The following is a 20,287-nucleotide window of genomic DNA, read 5'->3' on the forward strand; positions in this document are numbered from 1 at the left end:
ATATTGATTTTGTATCCTGAGACTTTGCTGAAGTTGCTTATCAGCTTAAGGAGGTTTTGGGCTGAGATGATATGGTTTTCTAAATATACAATCATGTTATCTGTAAACAGAGACAATTGGACTTTCTCTCTTCCTATTTCAATAAACTTTATTTCTTTCTCTTGCCTGATTGCCCTGGCCTGAACTTCCAATACTATGTTGAATAGGAGTGGTGAGAGGGGGCGTCCTTGTCTTGTGCCAGTTTTCAAAGGGAATGTTTCCAGCTTTTGCCCTTTCAGTATGATATCGGCTGTGGGTTTGTCATAAATAGCTCTTACAATTTTGAGATATGGTCCATCAATGCCTATTTATTGAAAGTTTTTAGCATGAAGGGCTGTTGAATTTTGTTGAAGGCCTTTTCTGCATCTATTGAGATAATCATGTGGTTTTTGTCTTTGGTCCTGTTTATGTGATGGATTATGTTTATTGATTTGCATATGTTGAACCAGCCTTGCATCCCAGGGATGAAGCCAACTTGATCATGGTGCATAAGCTTTTTGATGTGCTGCTGGATTTGGTTTGCCAGTATTTTATTGAGGATTTTCACATCGATGTTCATTAGGGATATTGGCCAGAAATTTTCTTTTTTTATTGTGTCTCTGCCAGGTTTTGGTATCAGGATAAAACAAAATTTTATTAAAGATAGTGCAATGTATTAAGGAGTAGAATTTTTAAAGTTATATGCATTTTTCATGAAAAATTAATAAACTAAATAGATTTTGTGGTTTGTGTGGCTCACTCAGATTTAGCCACAGACTCTCGGTATTATATATTTACATCCATAAGGCCTCAAGACATACTTAGGTAGAAATTGAGACACACTGAATACCTTATGTTGTTTTTATTATTCTAAACATTCTAACAACTGTGTATGGTAGTCAGGGCAGAAATTTAGCAATCTCATTTTTACAGGGGAGGAATCTGAAGCTAAAAAGAATTAAATTATTGCCATAAAATAATAAAATGTTAAGTGGTAGACCCTGTCCCACATCTTTTAACAAGTCTAAATCTCCTTTCTGAATTTTATTTGTCTTAATAATAGTTGTGATGGACAAAGAATCAGAAAGGAAAAGTAGTTAAGGCATAGACAAGAATGGAGTTAAATCATTAAATCAGGAATCCATGTTCTTCTCCAATTCTAATATATACTTTTTCTGGTTTATATACATTCATTTTAATAAATTTTATCACTAGGGAACTTTCAATATAGCTCAATTGCCAAAAGTATCTGGCATGAATCACTCACAGGTACTATCTATCTATCTATCTATCTATCTATCTATCTATCTATCTATCTACCTATCTATCTACCTACCTACCTATCTAGCTATTTATTTGGCTACCATGAGTGAAGTGCAAGAATCAAAAGCTAAAGGAAATATTCCATGATCACAATAATGACTACAATAAAATTATTCTCTGCAATACAGCAGTGGCCTGGTGTGATCTGTATTGGATGCTGCAATATGAAAGTAATGCAGTATATTAGCCAAAGGATCTCAGCAGCATATGCAGCTGTTAATTGACAAAAATAAATTCAGCTGGTACATGAACTCATACCATGAACCATATTTTATATTTCAACAATTTATGTGAAACTGAATGCAGCCCACACGGCATAACATAACACTCTCCATTGCCACTTTGTATCCTAAGTACTTGGATGGTTTTATGCCTCTTGCAGGCAAACTCGTTACTTAAACGGGGGCCAATAAATAAACCCCTCAAAATTATTGAGATGTTCGGTTATTTTTGTATATCTACTAAACAGTCAATCCAGTTCAACTCAAATTGAGAGAATTATTTTAAATTTGAGTCTAAATTTGGTATTTTTTAAAATAAAAATTTGTAAAATTCAAATGTTCAAAAACTAGTGTTAATGGAATAATAATGACTTAAAATGAAATGTATAGTCAGAAAAATCTCTCCATAGAGCATATATTTCATCTGTTAGGCAGACTGGGTTATGCTACAGACATTGTTTCAAATAGATACTGTTTTTTCCTAGTATACACAGTTTGACTCTTGCCTGAGATTCAGAAGGAAGTTTTTATAAAAACAAAAAAAGTATAAATAACATTTTTTTCTCAAATTTTGTCTCACTTTACTAAATATGTTAACATGTATTCTATCATTTAGTTCTCACAGAAAAACTAGTAAATAGGCATTTTTGTCTGCATTTTCCATAAAAGTAAGTTCAGGTTTACAGCAGTTGAACAACTAGCCCAAAATCACACATTAGAATTGGTATTTGATCCCAGGTCTATGCAAATATTCCAATATAAGTGCTCTTAACCAATATTTACCATATTTGTCTCTCAATGAGTATAGGAAACTTTTAAAAAGCAACAAAGGTCTGTTTTTTTTTAATTTTCTAAGCATAGACAATCATGAAATTTGACTAGCAGACAGACTCTAAGGTGACTCCGGCCTCACAGTAAAATACCCGCCTGCTGATATTCACACTCTTGCCTAATCCCTCCCCTTGAGTGTAGGTGGCACCTGTGTGACTTGTGCCTAATAGTGTATGAAAAAGTGATAGGATGCCACTCCTATGATTACATCACATTATATAAATCTTGCTAGTCGACTGCTTTAGAGCTTCTCCTTGCTGGTTCAATGAAGTAAGCAACTATGTTGAAAAAGTCCACATGGCAAAGAACTGCTGGTGGCCTTTAAGACCTGAGGGCAGCCTCCAGCTGAAAACTGACAGGCAGAAAAAAGTCAGGGTCTTCAGTCTCACAGCTACAGTGAAATGAATTCTGCAACCACCTGATTGAGCTTGAAATCTGATGCTTTCCCAGCTAAGCCTCCAGATGAAAATGCAGCTTGGTTGAAACCCTGGCTGTAGCCCTGCAAAGATGAGCAGAGAACCCAGCCAAGTTGTTACTGGAGACTCCTGACTTACGGACAATAAGAGGTAAGAAATGTGTGTTGTTTTATCCACTAAGTTTATAGAAACTTGTTATGGAGTAGAATAAAACTAATATTCTGGATGTGAAACAGGATTGTCAGCAATATTTCAGAAAGTAAAAAAAAAATCTTTATTTCATTTCACTTGCATCTGAATCATATCTGTGTGAATTCTCCTCTCTTGAAATGTATACTCTAGACCTCTGGGATTACCTTAGCTGTCTTGACCTTGAGACTTGGAGCAAATCCCAAAACGAATAGTGTTCAGAGTGTCATCTTGTAAAGTGTACAGATAGAAGTTTTCCTTTCTTCAAGTTAAAGTATTTTTATTCTGCAAGTGAGAAATCATCTCCTGAGTCATTATTATTCAACATCAAATATGCAATATTTGAATTGAGATTTTGCTAACTTGCCAGGAAAAAAAATAACAATGTCCTTTTATTTTTCTTGTTGTCCCTTGATTTTTTTGAGTGCCCTTTATAAAAAGTCAAGATATACTCAGGGAAAAGGTACTGAATTTCAGAGACTTTGGGGTCATGTTGCTTAATTTCAGAAACTATTAAATGTCAGAGAGCCACCTGAAAGGAAGGTGATATGTTTGGTAATGGAATTCTTTTGGTTGCTATTGCATTTTGAATAATGTTTGGGAGAAATTTAGCCAGATGCATTGACAAGCACTGCAGTGTTTCCAGATATTGTCTGTATAGTTTTTATCACTGCCATAACAAATATCACAAACTTAGTACCTTGTAACAACATAAAATTATTGCCCAGTTCTAAAGGTTAAAAATCAGTAGGTTTGGCTGGTTTCTTTGCTCTGGGTCCCACAAGGCCAAAATCAACGTGCCATCAGGGCTTTATTTGTTCTAGAGGTTCTTGGGGAGAATCCATTTCCCTGCTCACTTAGAATCCAATCTTTTGACAGAGTTTAGTTCCATGGAGTTGTGCTACTGAGGTACTGAGGCTCTCTCCTATTACTTTGCTGGATGTTGAACGAAGGTCATTCTGTTTCTAGAGGCTGACTACATTCCTTGGCTCATTGCCACCTTCCTCCATCTTCAAAGCAAGCAACAATGACTCAAGCCCTTCTCACATTTCAAATTTCTCTGCCTCATCTATCTCCTCCCTTTCTCTTCTGCTGGATCTCTGACTGTAGGCAGAGAAATTTCTCTGTTTTTAAGGGTTCATGTGGTTAGACTGAGCAAACCTGGATAACCCAGGAAAACCTCCCCATCTCAAGTACTATAACCTTAATTATGTCTGCAAAATCCTTTTTGCCATATAACCATAATACATTCACAGGTTCTGGGAATCAGGAAGTAGGCATTTTAGGGAGTCAGCATTCTGTCTACCATATTACTCTTTAGATAAAGTTATAATTTAGTAACAGACAGTTGTATAGAGCCACAAACATTTTTAAGTTAGGGGCAATTAATTGGATCAGCCTCGAATAGGGCACACAATCTTGATTATACATAATGTAAAAAGTACAAAGCAGAAAAGCAAATAATTTCTTATAGCACGTTCTCTCTTTCCTGTACAAAGACCCATCTGAAAGTTTCTCTATAGTTACAAAAATTTATAAAGCTTTGACCTTATGCTTTTAATAGCTAGTTGTCTAACAATGACACATTCTTGTATTTTTCTCTCTTTACCCTGAATGTTTAGTTCACTGACATTTAAAAAATCATAGTAATACAAAATTTAAATTTTTAATCATTTTAAGTGTACCATTCAGAGGTATAAAATATATGCACAATGTTGTGTGACCATCACCACTATCTATTTCTATAACATTTTTTGTTATCTGAAATAGAAACTATACCCATTGAGCAAAAACTCCCATTTCCCCTCCCCAACCCCACCTTTAGTAACTTCTATTCTACTTTCTGTCCCTAAAAATTTTCGTGTTCTACATACCTCATGTAAGTTGAAATACGTAATAGTTTTCCTTTTAGGTCTGGATTATTTCAGTTAGCATGATATTTCAAAGTCCATCCATGTTGAAGAATGTATCCGAACCTCATTCCTTTTGATTGTTGAATAACATTCCATTATGTGTATATCAAATTTTGTTTATTTATTCATCTGTAGATGGACCCTGGGATTGCTCCCACTTTTGGCTATTGTGAATAATGTTGTTATAAACATGGGCACACAAATAACTCTTTGAGATCCTGCTTTCAAGTCTTTCAGGTATATACTCGAAAGTAGAATTGCTGGGTCATGTGGCAAATTATATTTTTAATACTTTGAGGAACTGTTTTCCATTGTGGTTACATTATTCAACATTCTTACCAACAATACACAAGGCTTCCAATTTCTCCACATTCTTCCCGATACTTAAATACTTATTTTCTGCTGAGTTTTTTTGTTTCAATTTTTTTTTTAATAGTAGGTATCCTACTGGGTGTGAAGTGGTAGCTCATCATAGTTTTGATTTGCATTTACCTAACGATTAGGATGATTAGTTCTGTGGTCTGAATGTCTGTGTCCTCCCAGCCCCCAAATTCATATGTTTAAACTTAATCACCAACGTAGCATTATTGAGAGGTGGGCCTTTGGGGGGTGATTAGGTCATGAGGCATCTACTGTCATGAATGGGATCAGTCCTTTTATAACAGAGGCCTGAGGGAGCTTGTTCACCCCTTCTGTCATATGAGGACACATAGAAAAGATCATCTATGAAGCTGAGAGCCCTCATTATATGCTGAATATGGTGGTGTGTTGATCTTGGACTTTGCAGCCTCTAGAACTGTGAGCCATAAATTTCTGTTGTTTATAAATTACCCAGTTTAAGGTATTTTGTTATAGCAGCCTGAATGGACTGAGACAATGAATGATTTTGAATATCTTTTTAATGGTTTGTTGGTCATTTGCATGTCTTCTTTAAAGAAATGTCTATTCACATCCTTTCCTCATTTTAATTGGGTTGATTTGTTTTTGTTTTGGAAGGGTATGAGTCATTTATTCTCAATATTAAACCAATATTAGATATATGATTTGCAAAATTTTTCTATCATTCTATGGGTTGTCTTTTTACTCTCTTGATAATAATCTTTGATGCACAAAAATTTTTAAATAAGTTCAATTAATCTACTTTTGTTGTTGTTGCCTGTACTTTTGGTATTATATCTGAAAACTCATTACCAAATCCAGGGACATGAAGATTATCCCTCTAAGTTTTTGTCTGAAAAGTTTATGGTTTTAGCTATTAAATTCAAGTCTTTGATCAATTTTGAGTTCTCATTGATTCTTAAGCTTATAGTTTATGCTTTCATTTTTCAAGCTTTTGATTCAGACAAAAAATATATTGCTCACATTATTATTATTATGTTAATGGTTTGGCAGCAGAAAGGAATTCCTCCTTTTTTAAAAAAGTGGAAGTCTAATAAATGAATAGTATGGTATTGGGTTTTATCTATTTTAATAAAGGTAGTGGAGAATGAAGGTTATAGATATTTTATAAACTATGGCCATCCAACTTTTTCTCATTTCATTTCAAAATTCACACACAGAAATCCAAAGAGCTAAATGTTTTTCTGCTCTGTAAGAAAGTTGTTAAATTTGTGTATTTATCATTGTGTAATGAAGAATTAGTCTGGCACCCCCATTTCCTGGGAGGTAACATTTTAACTCTTGGAATTTCTTGAGTGATATGGGTATCTTTGTTATCCATGATGGACCCCAGTCACAAATGATGTGTATGCTAATGAGGTGACTCAGGGCAGGCCCTCAGATCGCTTATGCTAATGAGGTTACTCAGAATGGAGACTAGTTATGTCAGAAAAACCACCCACGTAATTAGAGGATTTTGGGCTTTGAGCCAAGTGACATCAACCCTTCCTCTGGGGAAGGCTTTGAGATTGAGTTTATCCACATGGCCAATGTTTCAACAATCATGTGTACCCAATGAAATGTCAACAAAACTTCTGGACACTGAAGCTTGTGTGAACTACCTTGGTTGTCAGTATTCTTTGAGCATTGTTGTACTTTGACACTGAGAGAGTAAGACATTCCTTTGGACAATGGAGACTTTGTAAATGGAACTCTTGCAAACTCTGTTCTATGCATCTCTTCTTTTTTCTTGTTATCGTTTGTATCCTGTTGCTATAATAAAATTGTAATGATATAAGAAGCATTTTCAGTAAGTTCTGTAAGTCTTTTCCATAAATTGTTGAACTTAAGGGTGGTCATGGGAAACCCTGAGGTAGCTGGTCAGAACTGAGAGTGGCTCTAGAAACCCCAAACTTGGAGCTGATAATTGAAGTGAGGGCAGTCTTGTAGAGAACTGTGCCTGATATGGTTTGGCTGTGTCCCCACCCAAATCTCATTTTGAATTGTAATTCCCACAATGCCCATGTGTCATTGGAGGAAACTGGTGGGAGGTAATTGAATCATGGAGGCAGGTCTTTCCCATGCTGTTCTGGTGATAGTGAATAAGTCTGATGAGATCTGATGGTTTTAAAAATGGGAGATTCCCTGCACAAGCTCTCTCTCTCTCTTTACCTGCTGCCACCCATGTAAGATGTGACTTTCTCCTCCTTGCCTTCCAGCATGATTGTGAGGCCTCTCCAGCCATGTGGAGCTATAAGTCCCTTAAACCACTTTCTTTTGTAAAGTGCCCAGTCTCAGGTATGTCTTCATCAGCAGTGTGAGAACAGACTAATACAGAGCTTTTACCCTCCAGTTTCGACAAATTCCAGTGCCTATTCAAATACTGTGTGACAAAGGAGATAACTGGTTATCTACATGCTAGAATTGCCCTAGTACTCCACTCTCCCACCACAAGCAACTTAAATTCTACCATTAGAATAATACAATGAAAAACCACATATCTCCGGAGAAGTCTTTTAAAATTCAAATGCACCTGTGATTGGTAATGTATCAAATGTATTTAATCACCCATACCTAATGCTATTTATTCCATTAGATTAGTAAAAGCAACCTACAATCACATTGTGAAAGAATAGGAGTTTCAAGAAAAGATAGTAACCTGAGACAATTTTCCAAGTTAGGGTTTCATGAGGAGCCCTGGTGGGCATTATGTACTCTGGAGATGTAGGTGGAAGAATGAGATTGTAAAGAGGGGGGGAAAATGCTGTAAGAGTAGAGTGGGAGTGTCCCCAAATCAAATCACCAGCTTGATCATTTTTCTTCTGGCTAGCTATACATTTTGAAAGAAAAATCTCCAGTCTCAAAATTCCCATAAGATGAAATGCATATTTGTTTGTTTGTTTTTGTAAAAAAGCCCTCTTATGTTTATTCTCCTTAAAACAGATAACATGAAAATAGCATGGCAGTCCCAAGCCATAAACCAACAGTAAAACACAATGACCTTTATTTGTTGCTATAGATACTTGCTGAATTATAGACAAATGAACCGAATAACTGTGAAGCAGACTCATGTGGTCCACTAAAGGGAGTTCTGAGTTGTGAAACTCATGAATTAAATATTCATTGAGCAGTACCCATATTTCACCCTTGTACTATATTTTATAGGGTATTCAAAGGAAAAGTTAGGATCACACTATTTTCAGGAATCTTATAATTATGTTAGAATTATATATAATTACATTTATAATTTATAATTAATTCTAATAAAGATGGTGAAAAAAGATGAACAAGTACAGAAACATCTTAAAATCACTAGTTCTTTCTGGATAGGTGTTTCAGGAAAGCTTTTTACATAAGGTTATTTCTGAGAAAGAAATGTAGCAATGTTATAGGAATATCATGACAGGATGCATATTTTGGAGAGACAGAATAAAGTATGGTATATTTGAAGAAAAGAAGTAGTAGATGCACAGATTAAAAGACAAAGTAGGACAACTATAGAAAATAGCAGGGCAGTGTATTAGTCTTTTCTCATGCTGCTAATAAAGATGTACCTGAGACTGGGTAATTTATAAAGAAAAGAGGTTTAACGGACTCACAGTTCCACATGGTGGGGGAGGCCTCACAATCATGGTGAAAGATGAAGGAAGAGCAAAGGGACATCTTACATCGTGGCAAGGAAACTCTCATTTATAAAACCATCAGATCTTATAAGACTTATTCACTACCATGAGAACAGTATGGGGGAAACTGCCCCCATGATTCAATTATCTCCACCTGGCCCTGCTCTTGAGACATGGAGATTATTACAGTTCAAGGTGAGATTTGGGTGGGGACATAGCCAAACCATATCAGGCAGTATCTGGCCATAAGTCAAGAGTTAAACCCATTGACCTTTATAAAGCTATAGAAAAGTTCAATAAAGGAAGCCAAGTAAAGGGTTAACAGGAACAATAATTGTTAAAAATAGAAAAAGACTGGCTTTAATGTGGAAGACAATTAGATGGGAGTGGAATAGAGGCAAGGAAACATGTTAGAAGTTTATTGCAATAATTTGCTAAATGATGAGTCCATAATTGATTTTATGGAAGCAGGCCAACAGCAGTGAAGAAAAGGGTAGAAATTGAAAATAATACAAGGATTTTATTTCTCAGTGATGAGGTGATGGTATCAACCATAAAACATGTACACCCACACACACACCAAAAGGTGACTAAGTTGTTGTTGGAGGTGGTGGCTACAGATTGAAAGTTTTTTTTCCCTAAAAACGTATGTGTTGGAATCCTAGCCCTCAAGGTGATGGTATTAGGTGGTGGGACTTTTAGAAGGTGATTGGGTCATGACAGTGGAGTCCTCATGAATGGCATTAGTGCCATTATAAAAAGTGCCTGAGAAAGCTACCTTCCTTCCTCAAGGACACAGTAAGAAGTCTCCATCTATGAACCAGGAAATGGGCCCTCACCAGACAGTAGATCTGACAGTGCCTTGTTCTTGGACAGCCCAGCCTCAAGAAGTGTGAGAAATAAAAGTCTGTTGTTTAAAAGCATCATAGCTTATATTTTGCTACAGCAGTCCAAATGGACATGATCATAGGTAAAAGTGGTCTTATAATTAGTTCAGTTTCATCATGTGGTATTTCAGGTATCTGGAAAATTCAAGTGTGCATCTTCATAAAATAGATAGAGAGATAAGCATAAAACTCAGAAACAAGAAAAACTACATTGTGACTTATTTATTAACAGTTGAGGGTCAATATTATGTTGATTCTAGTTGAAGCCTAGGAGTAGATGAAATCACCCTGAGAAAATAGATTAGATAAATGGAAGACAAAGAAGAAAATCAATCTATAATCCTGAAAAACAGTAACTCCAAATGAGAATAGACAGACAATCCTGCAAAGAAGATTGACATGAAGAATAAGCTAAAAAGTAGAAGGAAAATAAGGAGAAAGTGGGGTGTCAGGCAAAGGAAAAGCTTTTCCGAAAGTGGCAGCTAACAATGTCAATTACCACATGAAAGTCACATAAAAAACACTGAAAACTGTAAATTGCATTTAAGAATTAAAGGTTATGGGTAGCTTGTGTCATAGGGTTAAAGCTTGACCCCTATGACTTGAAGAAGAAGTAAATGGAGACAGCACAGTCCAGCTTGGCTGAAAAGACCAGAAGTTGTTGAAAAGCATACAGTGAGAGGCTTGAACCTGTGTGCAGATTACAGAAAAAGACACTCTTGCATATGTGAAGGACAGAGTAATGGATACAAAAAACCACTAATGGAAAAGAGTTGAGATGGATTCAAGAGTTTAGGGGGAGGGTGAAGCCTCACAGTTAATGTGAATACATGATTTGCTGAATATGTGAAAGAAAGATTACTCTGGGCTGGAGGAATCTGAGAGAAATTCCTGGAGGTCTCGAGGCTTGTGCAGGAGCTTAAATGCAGACCAAAGTTAATGGGAAAGAAGGTGCAAGAGCATTCCAGGCAAACAATGCAAGGATGGTCACACAAATTACTCATCAATTTCAGAGAAGCTTCATGGTGTGAGGATCTAAAAGTAAAATCTGAAACTTGAGAAATTTTTTTTTCCAGAATGTATCCCATGAATTAAACTACAAGAGTTTTGTAGCTAATCGAATGGACTGAAAGATATTGCCATGTTTTCCTTAATTTACTATTGTATCCTCATTTTATTATTGTATAAACAAGGGAAGATTATATGTCACAAAATATAGTACTTAAACTCATTACATGGAACTAGGATACTTACATTTATTTCCTTTCCTTTTATTTTTAAATTGTAGGATAATTGTGTTTATTTTTAATTATCATAAAAGTGTACTCATATAATATAAACATTATTTTTTATTTTTATTTTTTCCTCTACGTTTTAAATTTTTTTAGAGATAGAGTTTTGCTTTGCCCAGTTCTATTCTGGAACTCCTGGGCTCAAGTGATATTCCTGCCTCAGCCTCTTGAGTAGCTGGACCTACAGGCTTGTGCCATCACTCCTGGCTATATAACAGTTATTTTTAATAAAGATAATATATAGAAAAAAATCACTCACACTACTTCCATCCAAAGATAGAAACTACTATAGATAATAACCATATCTTTTTTCAGTAAAAAACCTTCTAGTCTGCACTTTTTACATAACTGAGATGCTACAGATAGAGACATATAGAGAGAGAATTCTGCTTTAATTACATACATTTATAACCAGTTTTTCATGTGTTTTGAAAAGTCCCACAAAACCTTTTGAAGGACTGCAAAACATACTCTACTATATTTAGACATTTGTCTATTATTAACAATTCAGTTGTGTTCATTTCCATAATTCCAAGTAATACTTATCTGCATAAATTATTGTCTACATTGGATATCGTTACCTTACAATAAATTTACAGGTATTATATTATAGAATCAATGAATGGAACTGACATATCTTGACCATCAACTTCTTTATCAAAATTGTAAAATATTTGTTTTATATTTTTTAATGAATGACCAAGGAATCATCATTCCCATATATGCTTCCAACTTCTTTTTGAAGGCTATTTTTTTCTTGTTGGGGCTCTTTAATATTGTAATGTTACATGAAATTTGTGGGAAATTATTTTGTGAAAGTACTTGGTTTGTTCAGTTGAACTGAGGAACAGAAGTAAAATAGTTACAGTAAATACCTGAAACAGTGGTGCACATCCACTGTGATGCATGGCAACTAAAATAAAATATGATTTATAATGGCATTTAGAACAGAAGCACATTCTATCAAAGAGTGTATGTAGAAGAACGCTTGCTTGGAACCTGAGTCTGCCTGTGCCTCCTAAACTCAAACTGAAAATTAATAGGGAACTTCTATTTATTCAATAGCTTAATGTAAATTTCATGACAAATGGTAGCATTCACTCCTAGATAGAGGAAGAAAGAAATAAAGAAAAAGAGTGAGAGAAGAAGGAGAAAAAGCAAAGAAAAGAAGAAAGAAAGAAAGAGAAAGAAAGAAAAGAAAGAAAAAGAGAAAGAAAGAAAGAAAGAAAGAAAAGGAGAGAAAGAAAGCATGATAATTTTATGCATCAAATTGAGTAGGCTAAGGTGCCCAATTGTTTGGTCAAATATCAGTCTACATGTTGCTGTGAAGGTATTTTTTAGATGTGATTAACATTTAAATCAATAGACTGAGTAAAGCACATATAATGTTGTTGGGCTTTATTCAATAGTTAAAGGCCTTGTCTGAGTTCCTTTGAAATGCTGTAACAAAACACCTGAGACTAGGTCGCTTATAAACAACAAAAATGTATTTCTTATAGTTCTGGAGGCTGGGAAGTTCAAAATCAAGATATTGGCAGGCTCTGTGTCTTATGAAGGCCCTCTTTTCCATAGATGGTGCCTTCTAGCTATGTCCTTACATGAGAAAAAGACTAGCTAGCTCTCTGGAGCTTCTTTTACAAGGGGACTAATGAGGCAGAGCCCTGGTGACCTACTCCCTCCCCAAAGTCTTCACTTTCTAACACTATCAAACTGAGAGTTAGATTTCAACGTATAAATTTGGAGGGGCACAAACATTCAGACCACAGCAGGCCTTAAGAGAAAAGACTGAGAGGTTCTCTAACAAAAAGGGCATTTTGTCTCCAGATTGCCTTTGGACTTAAGACTGCAACATCAATTCTTGCTGAAATTTCCACCTGCCATACTGCCTTATAAATTTCAGACTTTTTAGCCCCCACAATTGTGAGAGCCAATTCTTAAATATAAATCTCTCCCCGAGAGAGAGTGATCAAGATCCTACTGGATCTTTTTCTCTGGAGAATCCTGACTAATACAGGTAAATGGGTAAGTAGATAGATGGATGGATGTGTAAATGTATGGATGGATGTGAATGAAGAGATGGATACATGGATAAAGAAATGCTCCTTCCAAGTGGTTTGAAATTGTATGCTGAAAGCACACTGGAAGAGTAGTCAAAAGATTAGGGTTTAAATCCTGGTTCTACCATTTACTAGCTGTGTGGTCCCCGAAAAATCTTTTAATGTCTCTAAGTTAGTTTCCTCATCTGTAAAATAGATCAATAGTATATTCTGTACCTATCTTGTCAGGATGTTATAAAGATTAATAATAAAAATGATACACATAATGACTGCTAATAGTTATTAGGTGTTAACTATAAGCCACATAGTAATCACTTTGCATACATGATGTCATTTACTCCTCACCAAACATCTTCAAGGTAGATAAAATTATTATCCTGATTTTATGGCACAAAATCTTATCTCAAATATTGTTTCCTCAGAGAGATCATTCTTGATCATCTTACCTAAAGTAGCACTCCCTCAGTGGAACTCGAATTCCCTCCCTGTTTAATATCTTGAATACTAATCACAATCAAAGATTACCTTGCTTAAATGACTTGTTTACAGTTTCACTATTAACATGGCAGACAGTAGGTGCTTGTGTAATACTTGATGAATGAATGAATACATGCATGAATGAATGCATGAATAATTGAATAAATGAGACTTGTTTTGGGGAGGTGTGAGTATGATAATTCAACATATGTAACCATTCGAAATTTAGAATTAAAAGCTCTAGAGATGAACACGACTACAGTTTACACCACTACAAATGTGAAAGAACCTCAAAGACTCATCTCTACTCTTGCTGAAAGTGCCTAAGTCACAAAGCCACTTCTCTGGCTCCCACTTCCACTCTTCTATAGAGCCAGAGGGCTGGGAAGCCAGGATAAAGCAGGAGGATGCACTCATGAATGGTACTTTCTCCCTGAGCAGTACTTACTTAAAAAATATATATTATTCAATGTATAATGTTGACTCTTGCCCTCCTATATAATAATTATCCTTTTAATGCATCCCAGTCCTTCAATAAAACAGTTCCTTTGACCTGTACATTTTGGTGTTGGTTTTATTTGAAGGACCTAGATGACAAGGAGGAAGGATTTCGTCTGCCTCCATTTCTCCAGTAGCTCTCTGGACAACATGCTGCACCCTACAGAAAGAGGGAGTTTCTAGAAGGTAATCAGTGTTGTCAGGAGTGGAAACCCAGTGATGTTGGGCACATGTGCAAATCAAAGGCTACCAAGAACTAGCACCTGAATTTCCTGATCACAGTCTAGGGTAAGCCACCCTCAAATGAATAAACAGGAGATTGGGGAGGAATATGAGAAGAGGGTATTTAAAGAAAAATTTTATTCATGGGGGAACTGTTACTGGACAGATCATGAATTGCCCAGGTTTACACTTTAACAGCAGAGAAAGGTCTAGCACTCTACTGATTCTTTCCACCATATGGTGTTTCACCTTTTTTCTTAACTGACAACAAGAATTACACAGCTTCTTCTCAATAAATACATTAGAATAATAAAGAGAAGAAAATGATATTTCAGATTATGATGAATGAATACTTGCATTTGGCAAGGCATTCTCTTCCAAGAGGCCTAATTAAGTTATAATTTCAAAGAGTTCTTCAAGTGATTCTCTGATGGTGCCTTTACTATATTTTCACACATCACATCTTTTGCCCCCACCTAAAATGATGTTACACATGGTCCAGCGGCTGTTGCAACCAGGCATCAACTTTCACCTTTATTTAGGATTTCACTGAAATTCTGATTTAGTCAATCTTATCTTTAAATGCAAAGTCAAAATAAAAATACTACTTTCCCATTTCCAGGATTAATGTTTTTAGATCCATGCTACAAAGGACCCTCTCCATTTGGCATCTTATGGGTTGAATTTTGAGATCCCATCCAGCAAAATTAAGCATGACCTGGTAGACTGGTGAGTCTCCTGCTTGAGAAGCTGCACTTGAAAGTTCTGAGGAGGATTGTTGAAATGACTCAGGCCCTCAACCCGGGTGAGGCAAGCCAAACTCTGATTTGATATGACACAATATGCCAAACCTCATGCTTACCCTTCAGCCTTAGTGGACAGTTTGTGAGCTGTTGATCTCAAAGGACTTATTTATCTTTTTTATGACAACTCAAGGTATTATTAGCTTTTCTTTCCTAAACACACTCTTATCCAGAATCACGGGTTCCTTCCTTTTTCTGGGATATGCTTTTGTGTTACTTTTGCATTCTTTCTACTGTCATTTTTTATTTGCTGGACCCTCATTCTTACTCATTCTTTTCTCAGTTTTTGAACAAAGAATCCACAAAAGGAAAACTATATTTTAATGCATAGTGGCATTGGCACCCTGTCATTTCACAAGAATGTAACAAATGCAGACTCCCCTACCAAGTACGCATGGTTTTCCATAGGCCTTAATTATATATTTATTTTAATTGAAGAAAGTGATCTGCTGCAATAAACTTTGTCACAGTGTTACTGTGAAAACAGTACCTGAGATGGTTAATACTGAGTGTCAATTTGATTGGATTGAAGGATACAAAGTATTGATCCTGGGTGTGTCTGTGAGGGTGTAGCCAACGGAGATTAACATTTCAGTCAGTGGACTGGGAAAGGCAGACCCACCCTCAATCTTGGTGGGCACAATCTAATCAGCTGCCAGTGTAACTAGAATATAAGCATGCAGAAAAATGTAAAAAGAGAGGCTGGCCTAACCTCCCAGCCTACATCTTTCTCCTGTGCTGGATGCTTCCTGCCGTCAAATATCAGACTCCAAGTTCTTCAATTTTGGAACTTAGACTGGCTCTCCTTGCTCCTCAGCATGCAGACAGCCTATTGTGGGACCTTGTGACTGGTGTGAGTTAATACTTAATAAACTTCCATATATACACACACACACATATGTATATTACATTAGTTCTGTCCCTCTATAGAACTCTGACTAATACATATATTTTTACCAGGAGTGGTTCTAGAGGAACAGAATATTAAGGATTGAGTTCTTTCATTGGTTTGGGGGTTTCTGGAGTTAGCTGCTTATATGATTACACCCCAAAATGCTAAGGACCCTACTTCTAATAGTATGGAGAACACTGATAGTCCTTGTCATGAACTGTTTAGAGTTATGCAAAATAAGTGCACTGACAATCCTGATTCATCGCTCGCGAGAGGCAAGTTTAGTGACTCCATACATAATACGTTTGACCATATGTGGAGAACCAGGGAACATAGTGAAGTTGGTTGGTTGCACCTAAGTTCAGTGGACAAAGTGATGACAGAAAATGATGAACTCAGGGATTCTATCTCCCAGCTTCAGAAGCAGTAGCAGATACTGAGCAAATCTGCTAAGACTGACCGGAGTAAGAGTCTCATCTCCTGTAGAGAAAGAGCTGAAATTGTGGAAAAACAGACACAAGCTCTTATCATGCAAGTGGCTGACATGCAACGAAAGGTGCAGGCACAGCCTCACTAGGTGTCTACTGTTAACGTGAGGGCATTGATTGGAAAAGAATGGAGACTCTGCCACTTGGAATGGGGATGTGTGTGGGGGGGGCCTGATGAAGCTGGGGACACCGTAAACTCTGATGAACCTTTTTTGTCAGAAGAAACAGCTTCCCCATCCCCAGTAGTGGCAATATCCCCTCCATGACCCATGCTGCCATCAGCTTTCCACATTTGTCTGAGGAGATAAACCCTGCACTGCCTGAGGCAACAGTGATGGCCTCCCTTGAAGCAGTTGCCAGGCAAGATAATGTTGATTCTCCTCAGGAGCCACCTCCAACACCCCTGTTTGCTTCTAGACCTATAACTAGACTAAAGTCCCAGCGGGCCCATAGAGGTGAGGTTGAGAGTGTGACCCATGAGGAGCTATGCTACATTCAGAAAGAACTTCTTGAGTTTCCTAATTTATATAAACAGAATCTGGAGAATAGGCATGGGAATGGATATTAAAGGTATGGGATAATGGTGGAAGGAATATAAAGTTGGATCAGGCTGAATTTATTGATTTGAGCCCACTAAGTAGGGGCTCTGCATTTAATGTGGCAGCTCAGGGAATTTAAAAAGGTTCTAACAGTTTATTTGCTTGGTTAGCTGAAATATGGATTAAAAGATGGCCCACTGTGAGCGAGCTGGAAATGCCTGATCTCCCTTGGCTTAATGCAGAGGAAGGGATCCAAAGGCTTAGGGAGATTGGGATGGTGGAGAGGATTAGTCACTTTAGTCCTACTCATCCCAGCTGGGAGGCTCCAGAAGATACACCCTTGACCAATGCCTTGCAAAATAGATTTGTGAGGGCAGCACCTGCATCTTTGAAGAGCTCTGTGATTGCTGTTTTCTGTATGTCAGATCTAACAGTGGGAACCACAGGCACTCAACTACAAAATTTAAACACAATGGGAATAATTAGATCCCAAGGTGGCAGGGGCCAAGTGGTGTCACTCAACTGTCAAAGGCAAGCTGGGCATAGCTACCATAATGGACAGCAAAGGCAAAGTAGCAATCAGAACAGTCTGACTCGTGTAGAGCTCTGGCATTGGTTAATTAATCACACTGTTCGTAAAGGTGAAATTGATAGGAAGCCTACTGCATTCCTACTTAATTTATATAAGCAGAAGATTTCTAGATCGATTGGACAAAAGACTACTTTGAATTATAAAAACAGAATCATAGCCTCAATCAATTTCCAGACTTGAGCCAGTTTACAGACCAAGAAACACTTGAATAAAGGGGAGGCCAGACCCCATTATATTACCAACAATTTAGGCAGTGAGTCATTCTCCCATTCTTCCCCAAGGAGACCTATGTCCTTTTGCCAGGGTAATTGTGGATTGGGGAAAGGGAAATGATCAGACATTTCAGGGACTACTGGACACTGGCTCTGAGCTGATGCTAATTCTAGGGGACCCAAAAAGTCATTGTGGGCCTCCAGTTAAAGTAGGGGCTTATGGTAGTTGTGTAATTAATGGAGTTTTAGCTCGGGTTTGACTTACAGTGGGTCCAGTGGGTCCCCGGACTCATCCTGCCATCATTTCCCCAGTGCCAGAATGCATAATTGCCATAGACATACTTAGCAGCTGGCAGAACCCCCACACTGGCTCCCTGACTGGTAGGGTGAGGTCTACTATGGTGGAAAAGGCCAAATGGAAGCCATTAGAGCTGCCTCTACCTAGAAAAATAGTAAATCAAAAATAATATTACATCCCTGGAGGGATTGCAGAGATTAGTGCCAGCATCAAAGACTTGAAAGACGCAGGGGTGGTGATTCCCATCACATCCCCATTCAAGTCTCCCATTTGGCCTGTGCAGAAGACAGATGGATCTTGGAGAATGACAGTGGATTATCATAAGCTTAACCAAGTGGTGACTCCAATTGCAGCTGCTTTACCATATGTGATTTCATTGATTTGAGCAAATTAACACATCTCCTGGTACCTGGTATGCAGCCAATGACTTGGCATTTGCTCCATTCCTGTCCATAAGTTTCATAAGAAGCAACTGGGCTTCAGCTAGCAAGGCCAGCAACATGCCTTTACAGTTCTACCTCAGGGATATATCAACACTCCGGCTTTGTATCATGATCTTATTCAAAGGGATCTTGATCACTTTTCACTTCCACGAGATATCACACTGGTCCATTACCTTGATGACCTTATGCTGATTGGATCCAGGGAGCAAGCAGTAATAAACACACTGTACTTATTGGTGAGACATTTATGTGCCAGTGGATGGGCAATACATCCGGCTGAAATTCAGGGACCTCTACCTCAGTAAAATTTCTAGGGATCCAGTGGTGTGGGGCCCATCGAGATATTCCTTCTAAGGTGAAGGATGAGTTGCTGAATTTGGCCCCTCCTACAATCAAGAAAAAGGCACAACATGGATTTTGGAGGCACCACATTCCTCGTTTGGGTGTGTTACTCCATCCCATTTATCAAGTGGCTTAAAAGGCTGCCAATTTTGAGTGGGATCCAGAATAGGAGAAAGCTCTGCAACAGGTCCAGGCTGCTGTGTAAGCTGCTTTGCCACTTGGGCCATATGATCCAGCAGATCCAATGGTGCTTGAGGTATCAGTGGCAGATGGGGATGCGGCCTGGAGCCTTTGACAGGCCCCCATAGGTGAAACACAATGGAGGGCTCTAGGGTTTTGGGACAAGGCCCTGCCATCTTCTGCAGATAACTACTGTCCTTTTAGACAACTCTTGGTCTGTTACTGGGCTTTGGTGGAAACTGAACATTTGACCATGGGTCATCAAGTCACCATGTGATCTGAACTGTCTATCATGAACTGGGTGCTTTCTGACCCATCTAGACATTAAGTGGGTCATGCACAGCAGCATTTCATCATCAAATGGAAGTGGTATATACGTGATCAGGCTCAAGCAGGTCCTGAAGGCACAAGTAAGTTACATGAGGAAGGGGTTCAAACACCCATAGTCTCCACTCCTACTACCTTGCCTTCTTCCCTCCAGCCTGCACCAAGGGCTTCATGGGGAGTTCCCTATGATCAGTTGACAGAGGAAGAGAAGACTAGGGCCTGGTTCACAGATGGTTCCACATGAACCATCCATGAAGGAAGGTGGTGAACGGAAATCTTCCCAGTGGGAAGAACTAGGAGCAATGCACCTGGTTGTGCACTTTGCATGAAACGAGAAATGGCCAGATATGCAATTATATACTCATTCATGGACTGTAGTCAATGGTTTGGCTGGATGGTCAGGGGCTTGGAAGAAGCATGATTGGAAAATTGGTGGTAAAGAAATGTGGGGAAGAGGTATGTGGTTGGACCTCTCTGAATGGTCAAAATCTGTGAAGATATTTGTATCCCATGTGAGTGTTCACCAATGGGTGACCTCAGCAGAGGAGAATTGTAATAATCAAGTGGATAGGATGACCCATTCTGTGGACATCACTCATCCTCTTTCCCCAGCCACCCCTGTCATTGGCCAATGGGCCCATGAACAAAGTGGCCATGGTGGCAGGGATGGAGATTACACATGGGCTCAGCAACATGGACTTCCACTCACCAAAGCTGATCTGGCTCCAGCCACTGCTGAGTGCCCAATTTGCCAGCAGCAGAGACCAACACTGAGCCCTCGATATGACACCATTCCTCAGGGTGATCAGCGAGCTACCTGGTGGCA

General features: G+C 38.0%; 1 long non-coding RNA gene across 1 annotated transcript in view; it reads left to right on the forward strand.

Moving 5' to 3' along the window:
- The first annotated feature begins 2,896 nt into the window (after window positions 1–2,896).
- Window positions 2,897–20,287, forward strand: part of LOC109026497 (uncharacterized) — a 123,783-nt gene continuing 106,392 nt past the window's right edge. Inside the window, exon 1 of the long non-coding RNA XR_002005493.2 lies at window positions 2,897–2,959. This is a non-coding gene — a long non-coding RNA (uncharacterized lncRNA). The remainder of the gene's footprint in view (window positions 2,960–20,287) is intronic.

The sequence above is a fragment of the Gorilla gorilla genome, chromosome 3, assembly GCF_029281585.2.
Source record: "Gorilla gorilla gorilla isolate KB3781 chromosome 3, NHGRI_mGorGor1-v2.1_pri, whole genome shotgun sequence".
NCBI lineage: Eukaryota > Metazoa > Chordata > Mammalia > Primates > Hominidae > Gorilla > Gorilla gorilla.